Source organism: Canis lupus, chromosome 36 (assembly GCF_048164855.1).
Source record: "Canis lupus baileyi chromosome 36, mCanLup2.hap1, whole genome shotgun sequence".
Taxonomy (NCBI): Eukaryota; Metazoa; Chordata; class Mammalia; order Carnivora; family Canidae; genus Canis; species Canis lupus.
Window position 1 is genome coordinate 20,601,844 of NC_132873.1, and position 20,106 is coordinate 20,621,949.

At 42.3% G+C, this 20,106-nt stretch overlaps 1 protein-coding gene and 1 pseudogene across 14 annotated transcripts in view; one reads left to right on the forward strand and one right to left on the reverse strand.

The window, feature by feature from the left end:
• Positions 1–13,268, reverse strand: part of CFLAR (CASP8 and FADD like apoptosis regulator) — a 39,264-nt gene extending 25,996 nt beyond the window's left edge. For 2 of the 14 annotated variants that reach the window (XM_072812787.1, XM_072812791.1), the window contains exon 1: positions 9,921–10,168. The gene's annotated coding sequence lies outside the window, so the exon portion shown is untranslated. The other 12 variants (XM_072812789.1, XM_072812792.1, XM_072812786.1 and 9 more) reach the window with 11 other exon arrangements.
• Positions 12,545–17,739, forward strand: LOC140625505 (L-lactate dehydrogenase A chain pseudogene; annotated as a pseudogene).
• The last annotated feature ends 2,367 nt before the right edge of the window (positions 17,740–20,106 follow it).

Genomic DNA, 20,106 nt, shown 5'->3' on the forward strand with positions numbered 1-20,106 from the left:
CATTCATTTATATCTTCCACATTGGCTAAATGGGTGAGGTTTTTTTTTTTTTTAAGATTTTATTTATTTATATTCATGAGAGACACACAGAGAGAGACAGAGACACAGGTATAGGGAGAAGCAGTTTCCCTGTGGGGAGCCTGATAAGGGACTCAATCTCATGACCCCAGGATCATGACCTGAGCTGAAGGCAGATGTTCAACTACTGAGCCACCCACGTGCTCCTAAGTGGGTGAGTTCTTAATAAAAATAGACATTTTACCTAATGGATAGTTGTTAATAAGTATTAGTGTGTCTATGCCAATCCCCTGCCCATTCATCCAAACTTCACTTAAATATGGCCATTATGAATAACTGGAGAAATGGAATTTACTAAATGACTGCTCAATGAAAGTAGAAAAACTGGCACTCAGACTACTTTATTTTTTTTAATCTGAAAGCTTAATAACAATTTTATGCATCCCAGAGATCCTACATTTATACTTTCTTTATTCCCAGGCTAACAATCCTTTAGCCTAACCACTAGTTTCTGTGGAAGGAAGGTGAGTATTTTTTTCTATTGACTAAAAATCACAATTTTGCTAGTAGTTGTTATAAATCAACCTATAAAATATTCATACACACCAGAAGGTATAAAATAAGTCAGAAGTCATTAAACACAAGAGGAATAAATGAGATGCTATCCAAATTCACATGACTTAAATGTTTCCTATTTTTAAAAACAGTAGCCAACTTTTGTAATTCATAGTCATCAATGATATAACAATGCCGTCAAGAGTTAACCAGAATTAGATAATCATTTTTTTAAATGTTATCTGCTAAAAAAAAAAAAAAAAAAATCTGTTCAGTTCATTCCCTCCAACCATTATGCTAGGACTGCTTTCTGCCAGTCACGCACACCCAGCAAGAGAACTGGCATGCTGTCTTCCCTCTGTACTAATGGAGGTATAGTTTGGCAGCAAAATCCAAATTACTCAGTGGTAGCATCTGGCATATTCAGAAAAAATATCAAAAGGAAAACTACAGATCCTGTACTGAGTCAGACCAACCTGCAGCAAAATTCCAGTGTCTATATGTTAGGGTGGTGTTGAGACAGTTAATTGTAGCTAAAGATGACAGGCACTTGAGAAAGAAGAACATGAAAGGGAGAAGTAGAGTTAGGGTCCAAGTAATCACTACTTTGTTGGGGTTTCTTTTCATCCCAAACCAAGAAATAAAAATCACTCTCAAACTAGGAAAGCCTCTAAGATCCTCAGAAGCAAGCTCAAAACCACCCCACAAGGCACAACCCAAGATATATAAGACATCCATTCTGCTGGAGGCAAGTTCATGCTTAAAAACTGTCATGCACAAAATAAAAATCACCATGGTGGTAGACAACACAAATAAAATTCACATCTGAAGAATCTAAATCTGAAAGAATTTAAATAAATATGAAAACTTTCAAGAAAAATAAGGAAAATTTTCAATACAAGAGGCTTAATCAATAGTTCTCAATCAGTGGCAGTTTTGCCCCTCAGGGGACATTTGAAAACGTCTTGAGACATTTTTGGTCCTCTGGCCAGGGATGCTGCTAAACATCCCTTGATGTACATTCCCCACAATAAAGAATTATCCAATTGCAAACACCAATAGTGCCAAGATTGAGAAACCCTGCACTAGATAATATGAAAAAACTGGCTAACATAAACAATCAAATGAATTTATAAATTTAATATAAGTACAATCAAAAAATTTTTTAAAAATTGCCGCAGACTGTGGCAAGCTGATTTTAAATCTATGTGAAGGAGAAGGTCCAAGAATAACCAATACAAGTTTTAAGAACAACCAGTTGGAAGAAGTTACCTTACCAGGTATCAAGGTTTTATACAAATGTAATATGGCATGGGGATATAAAATAAAGCAACCAATACAGAAGTGAGAACCCAGAAATCAACCCACACACAGATGACTAAAGTGGTCCTACCAATCAATAGAGAAAGGAAATTAATGTCCAAAAATGGGATGGGACAACTGGTTATCCGATGCATATGGGGTGGGGGGAATTGGGATCCTTTTCTTACATCATTTATAAGCCAACTCTACTTGTACCTATAGCACCCTGAAAGATCTTGTCTCAGCCAGGGCAGTGGGGAATCAGGAGGCTTTCCCTGGGAGTGCTGGACTCACCTGTATGGAAGTGACCCAGAGTTCAGAAAGCAGCCAACCATCCCATCTGCTTCCAACACCTCCAAAGCTGCTGCCCAAATCCCTATCTCACCACCATCATGCCTGCCAACAGAGAAACTAAGAAAAGCAGCCAGCTATTGGCTTCTACCTCACTTCTGTTTACACATCTTACCTGAATGTGCCTAGTTGGCTAGTTCACATCCTAGTTGTAGAAGAGTCTAGGAAATGCAGTCTGTAACTTTCCATCCTCTAGATAGAGATGAGAATGAGCACCAGCTGACCTTAGCCACACAGAAGGAAAATCTATGAGGACATTTATACCTTCTTTGTGGTTAAAGCCTGTGCAAGAACCCCAGTGTCTGACTCATAGTAGGCATTCAATATTTGTTGAATGAATCAATGAATAAATGGAGTTTCACAAATTCCTTCCAGGTAAAGACCTCATTCACTCCTTTTCTCCTCAGACTAGACCTAGAGCACATGTGAACTCTCTCTCTCTGAGCAGCACCTTCAATTATCTTGCCTTTTGCCTCCTGACCACCAGCTCTGCAACACCTTCGACATATGACTGGTCCTGGCTTGCCAGGACTTTCCAGTTCTAGCACTTAAAGTCCTATCTGTGTCCTCAGGACACTCCGCACTCCCAGGAGTCTCAGGATGGTTGGCCACCCCAGTATCCCATCTTCTGTCGGTGAGCCTCCTCCACTCATACATTTTAAGTAGCAAGTCATGCTGAAGAAAGGGGGAAAGATCACACCAAACCCTGGTGGCTTACAGCCAGAGCTGGCCCCTTATTGCTGCTCAGCAATTGCTTTGACAGAACCTTGGTCAGCTCCTTTCCCACCTCTGCCTGACAGCTCCAACCTTCTCAGCTTTCTTGTACCTAAACACCACCCACTGGTGCCATTTCTTATCAGTTGACCTTGCCACTTATCAGGACCAAGTTCCCACAATCTTCCACTTTCCCACTATGGGGCCAGCACCTTCTGTCCCTCACCTTGCCAGGGCCATCCACTCCCTGTGTGCCCTCCTGTCTCCATGAGCCCCTACAACCACTCTTTCATCAACCTCTGTCTGCCTCCAGCTTGTAACATGTTCAAGTCTTTCTCATCTTAAAAAAAAAGAAATAAACTGAAAAAAAAAAAAAAAAAACCTTACACCTGGGATCCTGAGGCCAACCACCCTTTCACTTTATTTCCCTTCATGTAAAGCTAGAACCTCATGAAGAAAGAGTCTGCACTCAGAGCTTCAATTCCTACAACTTCAAATCACTCCTCAATATGCCCCTACCTGCATCCTCCCTCTTGCTGTACCTTTTACATAAGGACACTCAGTAACAAGCCATACTGAAACAAGACAAGAAAAATCAGTAAACTAACACTGTGTCTATTTTAAATTCTGATATTTTGTTCATTGTGAATTTTTTGCACGAGTGTCAATTTCTTTCAAAACATTGCACTAAACTTTATCTTGATTATTAAGTTTTTGAGCACCCTCTTAAAGGTTGTGCCTGAGGCGAGTGCCTCACTCTGCTTACCCTAGTGTCCCAGTCCTGACAGTGGCTCTTGTAGGGGACTTGGTGACCTCCTAGTGGCCACATTCCAGGGTCACCTGACAGTTCTCTTTTACCTGGGTATTCTATCCCATCTGATACTGCTGATTAATCCCTACTGGAAACTCTTCTCCTTTGGCTTACCTCACACCACTATATTCTACACAGTCCCTCCCTAACCTTCTCTGAGTCCTCAGCACCCTCCGTCTGCACCTGTTACTTAAATGAGGATAAATATCCTCATTTAAGGAAAAAATATACATTAAAACATAAACATCCTCATTTAAGGAACACCTATCTCTCACCCAGATTTTTCCCTGGCCTTTCTGTTTTCCTTGTCTATGGTCTCAACCCCTCCAAATCAATCTCCTATCAGAATGAACTTTCTGAAGTTCACACTTGAACTAAGTCATTTTCCTAATTTAAATCTTCCAGTGATTCCTCATCTCCCATTGCAGGTTCCAATTTTCTTTGCATTCAAGGCCCTTTGTGGTCCAGCAACTGCCCCATCTCTCATTAATACACACTTGGCACATTTGGCTTCCACCTAACCCCAACACAGAGCTCTTTCCTATGCCTCTATGCTTTTGCTTGGAATACCTTCTTCCACTTCCTGTCTAGCAAAAACACTTCTCAGGTCTCATACTGTGTAAAACTTTCCTGGGAAGAACTCACACGGACTTGGCCAATAACTTCTTTGTATCATCACAGTGCTATGGACATACCTCCCTAGTACCCAGCATTGACCCCAAGAGGTGACAGTAAAATGTGGTTAACTTAAGTCAGGCTTCTCAATCTTTCTCACAGAATGTCAACTTTGCCTCCAAAGTGTCTGGTATCCAAAGTACATGACATTCTCTGTAATCAGTAACACGGCCACCAGCATGACTGGTTCCCATCATACCTTAACTTATCCAAAGACATACTGAATATTCCATTCTTTGTACTGCTTCTCTACCTGAAGCAAAGCCATGGCATGGCAATGAAAACAAGCATGGCCATAGTATGAATGTAAATGTAATTTCCCAGCAACACCATAAAACTGGGTAGTGATGGAGAATAGCCAGCCTCGCCAGCTGCAGAAACTAGCATGTAAACAAGGAACTGTCAGGTGTCTGAAAATACCCACTGAAACATGAACATAAAGTCCCTAAAAGAGTCACCCAAAAGACTCTGAAAGGATCAAGAAGGGGTTACATGATCCTGGGCAAAAAGAATGTGGCTATCTCATGTAGTTCTGTGATGTCATTTCAAACCAGAACCCACCTTCCTTCTCTGTGTACAGAATCTGTGGAGGTGGGTTGTGTGTGTAACAATTCAAGCAGCTAATATAATGAACCCATCTTTCTTCTTCCATTTGAGACATTTTAAACCTAAGATAGTGCATGAAATGCCATTTTGCATAACACCCCCACACACAGAGAGATATTTAAAATGAGGTTTATAAATAATAGATCATCATGTGGTTCCTGATTTCTGAAATGTTGCAGATACATACTCAAACATAGTCTAGATGACCATGTAGGCTGAGCTCAAGGCTAAGCCATGAACACTTTCCAATTTGAGATGTTACTGACCATTATTATGCGTCAGTAGCTAAAAATATACATTAAAACATTATTTAGCTTCACAAGTCATCATTTCACTTATAGCAAATTGCCCACAAACAACAGATAATCTCAACTATAAAATGACATAAAATTAGAAGATACTTTTATAAAGTTCTTTGATGAGGCTCAGTCCCATGACTCTCAGGGAAGCTCCCACAAATGCCAACATAACATGACCTCCAATCACCTCCCTGATCTGTAACATTTGCACAGAAGTTGTAGAAAATGAGAGGATGAAAGAACCACAGAAAAAGAAAGGATCTAGATGGAGAGTATGAAACATCCATTTGGCAACAAAAACATACCCAGAATCACCAGGCGCAATAAAAGTAAATCCATTTAATGCAATGGTCCACTCCATCTTTCTTTTTAAAGACTTTTTTTTTTTATTTGAGAGAGAGAGAAGGAGAATGCACGAGCTAGGGGAGAGGTAGTGAGAGAGGAAGAAGTAGACTCCCACTGAGCAGGGAACCCAACGTGGGACTCAATCCCAGGACTTGGGATCATGACCTGAGCCAAAGGCAGACACTTAACCGACTAAGGCACCCAGGTACGCCATGGCCCATTCCATCTTAACCAAAGTTAAACTTCCATGAGGGCAAAGTTCTCCAACGTAGCCCAAGTACCTAAGAGTAGCTCCCCAAGAATACCTAAGAGTTCTGCCCGACTTGTAATTTAACTCATGACAAATAAATATCTCAGTGTTCTCTGGACAGAGCTTTTCTGTCCCAACCTTTTTGTTTAAGTATTTTCCTCCATTTGGAAAGCCCCTTTCCTCCTCCCAGTCTCCACCTATTGGAATTCTATCCCATCTTTCAAGGCTTCTCTTCCATAAGCTTACCTTGATCCCTAAGTCAGGTCATTTCCCACTGCTCTGTAGCACTGTTTTTACTCTCTTCCAATATTTATCTTATTCTAGTTGGGTATCTATCATATGTGGTAAAGTCCTTGAGGATAGGTAGGTCCTCCTTCATGTTCATTAGGCTGTGGTGCATCTGGCCAGGCCTGTCAAGCTCACCCCCCCAAGAACAGACTGGTCATGATTACACAGCTCCAGCAAGCCCGCACATGTGTGATGCCTACTCATCCTTTCGTAACCTACAATGAAGCAAGACAGAGCTGGTGTTGCTGTAGATATCATGCTTGGAACCTGGCTGTTAGATCCAGGAAACAGCTTGTGAAAGGAAGCTTTGTAAATATAGGAACAACAATGCAATTGTTTCAGAATGGCTTACAGTGTGACTGCAAGATCCTGGTGAGCCGCCATGCAGGGCATCCTACATGCTGGCAGGACCTCATCTTGAACAGGCCAAATCCAGTGTCTCTAGCCAGACTCACCGGACAGCCCCTGGCCTTTTAACAAAAGGTATATCTCCTGTTCCTTTAGTTAAAATTCTATCCTTTGCACTTATCACAATTACTAAAACTACAAGATTTATGTTCAGGATTTTCATTTTTGCCAAACCTCTGGGCCAGTCCTCTGTGTGTGGTATAAATCTCCTATGATGGCCTCAAAAGTGCCTAAATTTAAAGAATTTTTTCCTCAATAGGACATCACCAAAATTACTAATACCTTGTATGAGATGGTATAAGACACAACTAATTGTCCATGAGCTATCACTTTTTCACTCATGTTATTGAGAAACAGCCATAGGACAGTGTGAAGCATTTCCTACATTCATCAATTTACTCTGAGGCTTCAATTTCCTCAAAACAACAACAGGCAAAGCTGAGTTTGAGCAAGATTCCAAATTTCAATGCTTCAGCAAAGCCTGAGTTCAGAGATCAGATCTTAATCCCAAGTACTGCAAAGGAGGGCTGTGACCTAGCCTCAGTTCTTTGTAGGTATCTGAACCATTTAGTGTCATCTTTATCACCATGCAATCACAATCAGGAAAATATACAATCCTTCTCTAAGTTTTTATCAAAGGAATCTAAGGCTCAAGAAACAACCCTCTGTGGGGTGCCTGGGTGGCTCAGCGGTTGGTATCTGCCTTTCGCTCGGGGCTTGATCTCGGGGTGCTGGGATCAAGTCTTGCATGGAGTCCCGCATCAGGTTCCCTGCTCAGTGGGAAGCCTGCTTCTCTCTCTGCCTGTGTCTCTGCCTGAATCTCTGTGTCTCTCATGAATAAATAAATAAAAATCTTAAAAAAAAAGAAACAATCCTCTATGTCCAAGGTATCAATTATGCCCCACTAAAATAAAATATTTAGCAGACATTTCTCTGCCCTGAAGCCCATTTATACAAGACTAGCTTGAATTAAAAATTCAACCAAGCAGGTATATTTGCTCAGTTTATATAATGGATTCTCCAAGGTTGGCCCATCAGGAGATAGTCCTGTTCAAAATCATAAGTCACCTATAATACCAGAGATATACAGATCTTGCAATTCTTTTTACACAGCATTCTTTTTTCTAATTACAAAAAGTACTACTTGTGTGCTACAAGAAAACCTGGAAAATGGAGAAAAGTACAGAAGAAAATAAAAATTCCCCATTTGCTCCAGCCCCATCACTATCTCTGGTATCTATTAAATGGTACCCAGCTTCTGATCTCCTGTCTGCTCCCACTTTCTAGGTTCCTTGACATTCCAGTTGACAACCCACCTAAAAGATAGACTAAGTAAATGTAGGTGCTCAGTAAATGCTGAATGAAGGAATTCACTTATTATTGATTTATATTATTCAACTTTGTTTTTTAAATAAATTTTTATTTATTTATGATAGAAAGAGAGAGAGAAAAAGAAGCAGAGGGAGAAGCAGGCTCCATGCACCGGGAGCCTGACGTGGGACTCGATCCCGGGTCTCCAGGATCGCACCCTGGGCCAAAGGCAGGCGCCAAACCGCTGTGCCACCCAGGGATCCCTATTTTATTCAACTTTGAATCAAGCTTTGGTCATTCTTGCAAGGAATTTGGTTTATTCATAGTTAGTATCCAAACAAGATTTGTCATGTCCCTACTCTTTAGAACAAAATTAATGATTATTAAAACTATACTTTCTGGAAGCTTCAAGTAAAATCCAAAACCAAAACCAAACAAAAAAGATATAGTAAGCTAAATGGAAGATCCAAAAGAAGTTTAAAAAAAAAAAAAGAAAAAGCTCAAGAATTTGACAGCTAGATAAGGAAGCTTGGGTTCCCACCTATAAAATCAAATAATAGAAGGAAGCCATTAGCCTGAAGAACATTTTAAACCTTGGAGTAAGTAGCTATGAGGATTTTTTAAAATTACATTGAAAAATTTCAGTATAGGGATCCCTGGGTGGCACAGCGGTTTGGCGCCTGCCTTTGGCCCAGGGCGTGATCCTGGAGACCCGGGATCGAATCCCACGTCGGGCTCCCGGTGCATGGAGCCTGCTTCTCCCTCTGCCTATGTCTCTGCCTCTCTCTCTCTCTCTCTGTGACTATCATAAATAATAAATAAAAATTAAAAAAAATTTCAGTATATAGATATTAATGTAAATAAAGTGGGTTAATTTCTCCAATTGAAGAGTTCACTGCAGAAGACACAAACCATCTTGAATATATAGATGAATGTGGTATCACATGGGTGAAGGTTAGTTCTTCTAAGTACTAAATTACCAAAGATTATAACCCCAATAGGAGGAAAACAACAAAGAAGCTGTTTGCCTGTTTTGCACAAAAATTTAAATAAAGACAAAGTGGCTAAAAGCAGAGATCATCAGAGAAAGAAGCAGTTTCATCTGCAAAGAATATATATACATATTGTGTATATGTATATATATATACACACATATATATACATACACACACATAGACATATATATTCATTCATTTGTATGTACTTGGAGTCAAAGAAGAAATTACTTCTCTGAACCCAGAATTGAGGGAGAAAAAACTTTGGGGCCATATGAACAAGCAGATGAATTAAATGGAAATTATGGATACATATGTTCTCAAAAACAAGGAAAGTGGTCATTAGGAAAAAAATCTTTCATTAGAAACACTGATGCTAGAGGCGAATGAAATTCCATCTGAGAAAAGCATAGATGTTAATAGAAAAAAATAAACACCAGTTCTGATATGCAATTGAAGACACAGCATCATACAAAATAAGAAAAAAAATATTTTAAAACACTTAGAAGTCTGTATGTAAGTGCATTAAATGTCTGAAAAAGACATTAAACACTGCAACCTTCTCTTATCTTAGGGAATGGGCTCCTGAGGGCTTTCTCTATTCACTTTGCAGGTACTTAAACACAGATAATCACAATACAACTTCACTGAAAAGTTTCTGAAGAAAAGTATTTACAATACAGAGTGTTAAGTGCAATCATATGGTAAGCGTAAAGACAGCCACCGTGTGTATGAAAGTATAGAGAAAGGGGACACGTGGTGGTGGGTTATGAAAGCTTCTGAGAGGAGGTGACAGGAGCTGAACATAAAGGAGAAATAGGGCATTGCAAGAACGATAATGTTTGTTATCTCACTGATATATAGTAAGGAAAGCAAGAATGAGTGTAATTACGTAGGCGTTGCCCTCTGTTATCTGTCATTATTTCTCCAACGTGGCCCAACAGTCTTCCCCCCATTCGTGGCTGTCAGCGGCCCCTGGGACGGCTACCTACCTGTGTAGGTAACTGCTCGGTCTCCCCTAACCGCTCTGTGAGCTCCTGGGGGGTAAGGAACCAAGTTCAGATCCATCTCTAGGTCCCCAGCGCCCAGAACTCGGCCTGGCCCATAGGAGCTCAATAATGTTGGTAGGATTACATCAAATCAAAGGAGAGGAGGCAGTTCAGTCCATAAACACGAGTTTAATTAGCCTTTGGGGCCCAAAAGAAAGAAAGAACCAAACGGAATCCATTCCTGAGATTTTAAAAAAGTGACATGCCTGGTGATCTGACTGCCGCAGGTGAGTCCCCAGAAGGCTCCAGAACAGGCCAGAAGGGCTAAAAAAGCGGTTCAATCCTTTTCCGGGGGGTGGGGGGTGGGGGTGGGGGTCGGGGACAGTGTCCTTCCACCCCCGGAGCCCAGGCGACTCCAGCACGACGCGCAGGTCGAGAGAGGAGGGGCGGACGGGATTCTTAGTCTACTCACGCCCGGGCAGCCCGGCTCCCGCCCGACCTCGGGCGGGGGTGAGACCCGCCGCTGACCGACTCGCAGCTCCGGGAAGCAGGCCTTGCGGGTATTCCAGAGACTGGGCGTCCGCGTCGCCCCGCTCGGCAGGTGCACCCTCCAGCGGGCTCCCGACGGCCGCATCCAGCTAAGTCTCTGCGCGCCTCTTCCAGGCAGCCCACAGGAGACACGGTTCGAGAACTCTCCGCCCCCGCACCTAAAAAACACTCCGCAAGCGTACGTGGGGCAGTCCCGAAACTCTTCTTTGTCTAAGCAAAGCGCCACGTGGAACTCGGGGGAAATTACGTGCTGTTGGCGGAGAATGAGTGGGTGCTGCGGCTGTGCCCCCATGTCCTGGCAGGGAGCGGGGCTGTGTGACTCAAGTGCCCCAGGACCAAAGCTATTTTGGTTTCGAGCTTCCACTAAGCCCCTGCTACTGCCGGAAAAAAAAAAAAAAAAACCACCAAAAAAAAAAAACAACACACAAAAACCCTGCCCGAGACTATACTCCCACCCACTCCCCCAATCGCGGGGTGCAAGGTGCACCCCACTCCTGCAGACCTGCAGGCGGCTTCACCGTCGAAAATGGGTGCAAGCTAGTAAGGAATATAGTGTTAAAGCGAAGTGCAAATGTCAGTTACAAACAGAAATAGAAAACGTGAAGTCGTAAGAAAAAGCCATTTTAATCAGGATACGCATCTCAAAAGCTGAAAGCAAAACAAACGTTAACATGAAAAGTGAGGGCAGCCTGGTTTAGCGCCGCCTTCGGCCCAGGGCCTGATCCTGGAGACCCGGATCATGGCCCACGACAGGCTCCCTGCTTGGAGCCTGCTTCTCCCTCTGCCTGTGTCTCTGCCTCTCTCTCTCTCTCTCTCTCTCTCTCTCTCTCTGTGTGTGTGTGTGTGTGTGTGTGTGTGTATTCTAACGAATAAATAAAGAAAACCTTTAAAAAAAATACGTGAAAAGTAAAAATTTCCGTGTGACATTCAAGATCCCCTTCCAAACCCGAGTCTTTTCTTTTGCCTTCTTTGTAGTTTTGGAGTTCAGCCAAATTTTCTCCCAATGAAACTTTTTTTTTTTTTTTTTTTTTTGTAAGATTACTTAGGGGGAACCATGGAGGGAAAAATACCAAAAATTCTGTTCCACTTCTCTGAAATATCTTACCTAAACTAGGCCAAGCCCACCAGAGCCCAGTCTTAGTTTTAGATTATCCGGGTTTGTCGGTGACATATTCCATCTCTTTGTTGTCATTACCGTCTCATCGTGTAAGTAAATTTCAAATGTCAACAACAAATGAAAATAATTCGGGGTTTTAGGGCCTTTTACTAACCCGCGCCCTACTCATTTCCTGTTCCCTAGGGCCAAAACACTCTTCCGTGGCCTTTGTTCTATTGCTTTCCCCTGTAATGTTTTTCCTTTTTCCCCCCTGTAATGTTTAAAAAGAACTTGTCCTTCTGCCCAAATCCGGACACTATCAAGCAGGTACATCTTGAAATCAACATTTCCCAGCTCTGGGGAGCCTGGGTGGCTGGGCGGTTGAGACCAGGTTGAGACCTTGGGCTCAGGGCATGATTCCAGAATCCGGGATCGAGTCCCACCCAGCTCCCTGCCAGGGGCCTGCTTCTCCCTCCGCCTATGTGTGTGTCTCCTTCCCAGTCCTTTTGAAGGAGGGGCAAGGCGGGGCGCGGGGCGCAAGTCCATGGGACGGCTTTACAAACACCTTGCCCAGTCATTCCAAACTTTAGCAAAAGAAGTTTCCTTGCAATTTCTCAAGATCTGTATGTCCCCTGTTGTGAAAGGCAACCCTTGACCTACTTCACCAGACTGTTGCGATAAAGTAAAAATTCCTGCCGGGCGGGCTGCTTCTGCAGAGACACGTAATCACGGAGGGGGGAAAAAGGCTCATCATCAGCTTTTCGAAAGTTAATTGCCAAATCTTTGGAACAGTTTACCCCAAGAATTGAGCCACCTGCACAAAGAGGATTTTAAGCAACGTTTACTCGTCCCCTGGAGTAAGCTCGTCCTCTGGAGCTTCGATGTGGGGCAAGGGTTACGCGGGCCCGGGCGCGCCTGGCAGCGGCGGGGGCGGCGGGGGCGGCGGGGGCGGCGGGGGCGGCGGCAGCCCCGGGTGGGGGCCCCGCGGCCGAGCAGGTCGGGCGGGCGCCCGCGGGAGGGAGCCGGCAGGAGGACCCTAACCGAGGGATCGTCCGCCAGGAGGCCGTCTGCTCCCCTAACCGTGACCTGGCGGGTGCCCCCGGCGGCCGAGCAGGGCCCGCGGGCCCGGGCGGAGGAAGCCAAGGGAGGACCCTAACCCGGGGATCGTCCGCCAGGAGCCCGTCGGCTCCCCTAACCGAGGCCTGGCGGCCCCCGCCCCAGGTCAGCTCCGGAAGGAGCTAGTGCAGCAGCAGCGGCGAGGGGCGGGAGGGGCGGGAGGGGTGGCCCCCGAGGCCCTCCCCGGCTGGCTGGGTGGGCCCGCGCCCGGGGGGAGTCGCGAGCCGGGGGAGCAAGCCCTGGGCACGTACCAGCCTGCTTACCGCGGGACTCTTCTCGAGCTGCGCCCTATCGACTTCGCTGGCGATGACGCCCCAAAATCCCGAGCAAGATGGAGAAAAGGAAACCGAAAGCTTGAGCCTGCAAACGGACGTGTCGCCTCCCTGCTGGCCCGCCTCCATTGGCCTTTCTCCCTCGAGGCGTCTCTCGGCGTTCATGCTGGGGAGGTTTGGTGACCGACGCTCCCTGGGTCGGGCCCAGACACCCCCTTAGCCCCCCACTCACCAGCCCCCAGTGAGCCCCTGTGAATTAAAGCACTCCTGTGCCACAGCCAACCAGCTGTTAATCCCCTCCACTGTGTAGGGGAGCAGACTGTGGCCGCAAATGGGTCTCTGTGGCACGTGGATTACTTTAGGGGATTATTTTTGAGAAACAAGACTCTGGAAGGAACTTTGACCCTCCCTATAACTGTGTATAGATAGTATATATTTGACTGATTATATATATAAATATATATATGATTATATATTGATATATATCTGAATATATATATTATATAACTGATTATATTTTATATATATATAAAGAACTTGTCCTATATATGTTAAGATTTATATATATCTTGTCCTTCTATATATCTATCTATATATATCTGAACATAGATATATAGAAGAACAAGACATATATATATATAGAAAGACAAGATATATATATATATCAAAAAGATACATACATATATATAGAAGAACAAGACATATACATATATACAGGACAAGATATATATATATATATGTTTTTTAATGTGGAGCTTTTAATCCATGTTAGAATTCAGTTGTAACTTGACCATAAATTTAAACAGAAACCGGGATCCCTGGGTGGCGCAGTGGTTTGGCGCCTGCCTTTGGCCCAGGACGCAATCCTGGAGATCCGGGATCGAATCCCACGTCGGGCTCCCGGTGCATGGAGCCTGCTTCTCCCTCTGCCTCTCTCTCTGTGTGTGTGTGATATCATAAATAGATAAAAATTTAAAAAAAATTTAAACAGAAACCATCTTCTGAGACATACATTCTAATATATGTATCAACAGTAGTGATAGGCAACCAAAAGTCGGTTATTTCAACTCATTAGTAACATTTCACTTTTCTATCCAACATAAACCTATAGTGGTTTGCCCCAATTACATAGCTGAAACACTGTCTTATGAAAACAAAATGAAACAAAATTAAATAAATTTGAAGATAAAAATACTCTGAAGTTAAAGCAAACTACAATCCTTGGCGGATCAATCAGGTAAAAAACATTGGTGAGTGTTGGAAGCACAGGATAACTGACATGAACCTTCAGCACAAAGTACATCTTTGAAAACATGAAACAATGACTCTTTGGAGGACAATAGCTAAATACCCAAGAATCATCAGGTTTGAAAAATATTGCTTAATCACTTCCCAAAACACAGCTGCAAGAACTGATTACATATTATATGATATATATTATATATATAATCTCTGAACATAGATGGAGGACCTGCCCTGGGAAAGGAGAGATCACCATAGTCAACTACAGCATAATATGAACTAGGTGTTTTAGACCGGGAAGAACTTAGCAAAGTCTGTTTGTTAAAATTCCTCTCTATGTCCAATTGTTTCTGTGCCGCCCAGCAAACATTTGTTTACCATTTACTCTTTTGTTCCTCTGAACTCTCTTCCTTCCCTTTGAAGTCCCACACCTCTGATCCCCTCTCCTCTCTGGATAGCATGTAAGCCTCACTCGCCTGATTGCCTGCTAGGTACACAATTAAATTTTATGTTCTCCTGTCATATGTCAATTTAATTCTTAGACCGGACAAAAGAAACTTGAATAGTAAAGTAAAATCGTCCTCTTCCTCAGTAACTGAATCTGCTACGAACCTAGGGTGTTTGTCTAAAGTAGTTCTGGTTGTCATAGGAGCAAGCAAGTGCTGCTAGTGTTTGTGATCAATGCATGGGAATAATATTAAATAACAAATGTGAAAGCACTTTATATTTTAATCTATTTATTCCTAATAACCACTTTGTGATTTTTTTTTATTTCTTAACTTTTCTTGAAATCAATTTAAGCTTATAGGAAAGTTACAAGAATAATGCCAAGAGATTAACTACTGGCATGACAACTAGAGGAACTCAGGTGACCCACTCCCTAGTGAAACTGATGAAAATTATTTATTTATTTTTTAGGAAGAGAGCTTGCACGTGCATGGAGTGGGGGTGGGAGGCAGAGGGAGAGGGAAAGAGAGTTCCAAGCAGGTTCTACGCTCAGCCTGGAGCCCAATGTGGGGCTCAGTCTCACAACCCTGACTGAGATCATGATCTGAACTGAAATCAAGAGTCCTACCCTCAACCAACTGAATTACCCAGGTGCTCCTGATGAAAATCATTTTAAAACAAGCCAACAACAAACAATCATTGAAAGCCTTGGAAATAGTCCTATGAGAAAACAGCAAATGAAAAAAAACATATATTCAAGAAAATCTATGAAAATTTGATAAGAAATGTGAGTGAGAATCTGTGGTATTTCAATCAAGACCACTTCAAACTCCTAACTCACCAGAGATCCATCTGCTGCAATCAAGAATACAGAGCCTCTTCTCCCCACAATCCCAGTGGGAGGAGCAGGATGTCAACAATTCTCACCAAGCCCCTAGCTACTACCTGATACTAAGGCTAAGTCCTGAATAAGTGTGGTTGAGAAGTGGAGGATCCTTTTTCCATCCAGCCCACTCTTGGAACAGAGGATCTACCTGGGGCTGGAGTGCTGAGAATACTAGAGTTCTAATCATCCTCACCCGAGCCTAGGAAGTGGTAGTTCTGTTGCAGGATTTCTTTTCCTTCAGTGCCTGCAGATCTTGGTCTTGCCTGCTTTGAAGAATGATGAGGTAAACCAGACAAAGAGTAGTGGGAAGCAAAGCAAAGTTTATTGAGTGATAGTAAAGCAAAGTTTGTTGAGAGTACAAAGCTCCTGAAGAGGGTGGAACCCAAGAGGGTTGCTAATCTGGCATTTAAATTTAGGGGGGTTTTATGGGGTCTTTCGTGTGGATTGTTTAAATTTGATTAACCCTTGCCTGTCACCCAATCAGGTTTTTGTTTGCATGCTCATCTACCTATCAGGTAGTTGTTCAAGGTGGGACATGGTGGAGGGCTCCTCCAGGCTAATGTTTTGTAGCCTCGGGGACCAGCAGCCACCACTGCCCTAAGGCATGCTGGTTCCTCAAAAATTAAACAGGAATACCTTGGGAGAGCTGCTGCCTCCAAGTCCAGACTCAAGACTCAACCCTGCACACCACCAACACCAACCAATGAGCCCTCCTGAATCCTTTTGGTTCTGAGTACACTATGACAACTCTCAAGGATCAGCTGATTCAGAATCTTCTTAAGGAAGACCCAACCCCCCAGAATAAAATTGCAGTTGTTGGGGTTGGTGCTGTTGGCATGGCTTGTGCCATCAGTGTCTTAATGAAGGACTTGGCAGATGAACTTGCTCTTGTTAATGTCATGGAAGACGAATTAAAGGGAGAGATGATGGATCTCCAGCATGGCAGCCTTTTCCTTAGAACACCAAAAATTTTCTCTGGCAAAGACTATAATGTGACTGCAAACACCAAGCTGGTTATTATCACAGCTGGGGCATGTCAGCAAGAGGGAGAAAGCCATCTTACTCTGGTCCAGTATCATGTGAACATCTTTAAGATCATAATTCCTAATATTGTAAAATACAACCCAAACTGTAAGTTGCTTGTTGTTTCCAAGCCAAAGGATATCTTGACCTATGTAGGTTGGAAGATAAGTGGCTTCCCCCCAAACCGTGTTATTGGAAGTGGTTGCAAACTGCATTCAGCCTGGTTTGTACTGGGGGGAAAGGCTGGGAGTTCACCCATTAAGCGATCATGGGTGGGTCCTTGGGGAACATGAAGATGTGTATTTACTGGTGTTCTATAACTTCTGATTCTTTCACCCAACATTCAACATGCCTAGTCCATCTTTTTTTTCTACAGTCAGTCACATCCTGGGATCCCATGTATAAATTCAATATTGCATGTATTGTGCATAACTGTTCTAAAGGATCTTGTTTTGTGTACTATACATGTCAGAAATAGTGCACATCACCATATAATGTAAAAAGTCAATGCAACCAATTATCTAAATATCATACCAACAAAAATACCAAACAAACTTTGAATGAAAAAAATAGTAATACTACAATATCAAAAGTTATACATGGGGGCACCTGGCTGGCTAAGCTGGGGGAAACTGTGACTCTTGATCTCAGGGCTGTGGGTATGAGCCCCAGGTCAGATGTAGAGATTACTTTTAAAAAATGAAATATTTTTTTTAAAAAGTGTTGTATGTGGATTTTTGGCTGTGATTGGCACCCCTAACCCCCATGTTGTTCAAGGGTCAACTGTAGTATAATCTTGTGGTAGATATATGGGTGTTTACTGTAAAATTTTTTTCAGTTTTGCTCTATGATTGAACATTTCTATAACAAAAGGTTTGGGAAGAAAACACTGTGCTGAGTGAAAGAATCCAGACACACAAAAAGTACAAATATGGTTTATTTTACTGTACACAAAGTACTGTGTGGTTTATTTATACAACATTCTAGAAGACAAAATAAATCTATAATGACAGAAAGGAAATCAGTATTTGCCTGAGAGGAAAGTGTTGATTGTAAAGGGGCATAAGAAAAAATTTGAGGTTATGGAAATATTCTGCACACTGATTAGATAGCAGTTACATGAGAGTATATATTTGTCAAAAATCACTGAACCATACACTTTAAACGAGTGCATTTATTTATGCAAACTACACATTGAAAAAGTTGATTTTAAAACAAATAGGCAAACAAAAGTGGATTGGAAGCTCTGAGCTTCCAAATGGGTCTAATCTCTTTTGAACATCTCAGTGGAGTATCTGGTTGAGCTATTTCCTTGGGGAACCTCCATTGTCAGTACGTTCAAAGTTTTCCTTTAAATTGTTCAGATTTAGCAGAGATGACTCTTAATCTCCCACCTACAAAGGAAAGAAAGGCCTGGCTTCCAGAACTCCCCAAGTGGAGTGGAAAAAGACCAATGAGATTTCCTAATCTGAGAGGCATACCTCATCTTGGTTGGACACATTGATCTGCTCCCCTCCCCACTTACTGAAACGCTTTCTTCCTAAAAGGAGCCAACCCTCTCCAGAAAACCTCCCGCCTTTCTGGTCATTCCTTGTCAGTCTCTCTATAGATAGACTTCCTTTCCTTTGTTTGTTCCTTAAATATTGGCTCTGTCCTTGACCCTCTTCTTTTTGTCAACCAGGATCTAATTGTCTTTTGTCTCAGGGATCACACATTCCTCTACTGTGTTTCTCTCATTTCCATGTCTATCTGATTTCTCCTAGGTCTGTTGGAGTCCTATCTGTTATCTGCATCATGAAGCACTAGAGGGATATGTTGAGTACAGGGAGAGAGATAATCAAGGTCAAGGGAAAGAGAAATCATCAGAGCCCAAGGCCACCAGCTGGTTCAGTGATGTCCCAGGCCTGGGGGGAGATGCTGACGCAGATGGAGGCCAAGCCAAGGTACAGATGTGGCATTTCAGGGTCATACTGGGGCTGTTCCTTACTTGCGTTGACCTATTTCCATGCTGTTGCCCCACAGTGAGGAGCCCTTTCTTAACAGAAAGTAAATGTTCAGACACTCTGGTTTTCCTTTTCTTTTGACTGAGCATTTTATAATAAAATGTTAGAAAAGAAAATATTATTCTAAGTGCAAGAAGTCAGACATCGAAGAGTACGCACTGCTTCAGTGCCTAACACTGAAGTTAAAAATAGGGCTAACCCCCCATGGCTCAGGGCAGACTCCAGTGGAGAGACCATCATGCACATATCTCCCCTGGGGCCTACAAAGATACTTTGACAAGGAGAGCTACCATTTGAGAATAGACATATGATAGCTATGATTTTATCATGGGTATATTAATATGCTCATTAATATGCATATTAATATACCCATCAATTCATGTAATTCTCTGTAGGAACCATTGTCCTCATTTTACTAATTCGAAAAACTGAAGCTTAGAGTGGTGTAATAATTAAGTAACCAGAGTTTTAATAATTGGCAGAGCTTCAGTTCAAAAGCAGGGAGTCTAAAGTAGTCTAGAGCCCAGGCTATCAGGCTTGTTGACTGTTGTAACTAGAGGTAGCTATGTTGAGAATAGAATGGCCCCCCTCCCACTTCCTATGGAGATAGTGCTACCACTGATCTACTGTCTCCATAGTTTTGCCTTTTTTTTTTTTTTTTTAGTTTTGCCTTTTATAGAATGTTACATAGTAGGGACACACAATATGTAGCCTTTTCAGATTGGCTACCTTCACTTAGTAATATGCATTTAAAGTCCCTGAATATCTTTTCATGACTTGATAGCTCATTTCTTTTTAGCACTGAATAATATCCCATTGCCTGGGTGTACCGCAGTTTATTTATCCATTCATCTACTGAAGAACATGTTGTTGCTTCCAAGTTTTGGCAATTATGAATAAAGCTGTTACAGTCATCAATGTGCAGGTTTTGTATGGATATCAAATTTCAACTCCTTTGAGTAAATACCAAGAAGCAGGATTTCTGGATTGTATGGCAAGAGTATGTTTAATTTTATAAGAAAGCACTAACTTTTCAACGTGCTGGTATCTTGCATTCCCAGCAGCATTGTATGTGAGTGTTTCTTGCTCCACATCCTTGCCAACATTTGGTGTCAAATGTTCCAGATTTGGGCCATTCTAAGAGAAGTGTAGTGGTATCTCATTATTGTTTTCTTTTTTCTTTTTTTTTTTTTCATTATTGTTTTCATTTCTATTTCCCTGATGACATATGCTGTGGAGCATCTTTTTATATACTTATCTGCCATCTGAATGTCATCTTTGGTAAGATGTCCAGGAAGGTCTTTGGCCCATTTTTAAATGAGATTGTTTTCTTTTTGAGTTTTAAGATTTATTTTTTATATTTTGAATAACAGTCCCTTATCCAATGTGTCTATCTATTGCTAATATTTTCTCCCAGTCTGTGACTTTTCTTCTCATTCTCTTGATATTATCTTTCACAGAGCAAAAATATTTCATTTTAGTGAAGTTCATCTTATCATTTATTTATTTCATAAATTGTCCCTTTGGTTTTGTATTTAAAAAGTGATTGCCAAAC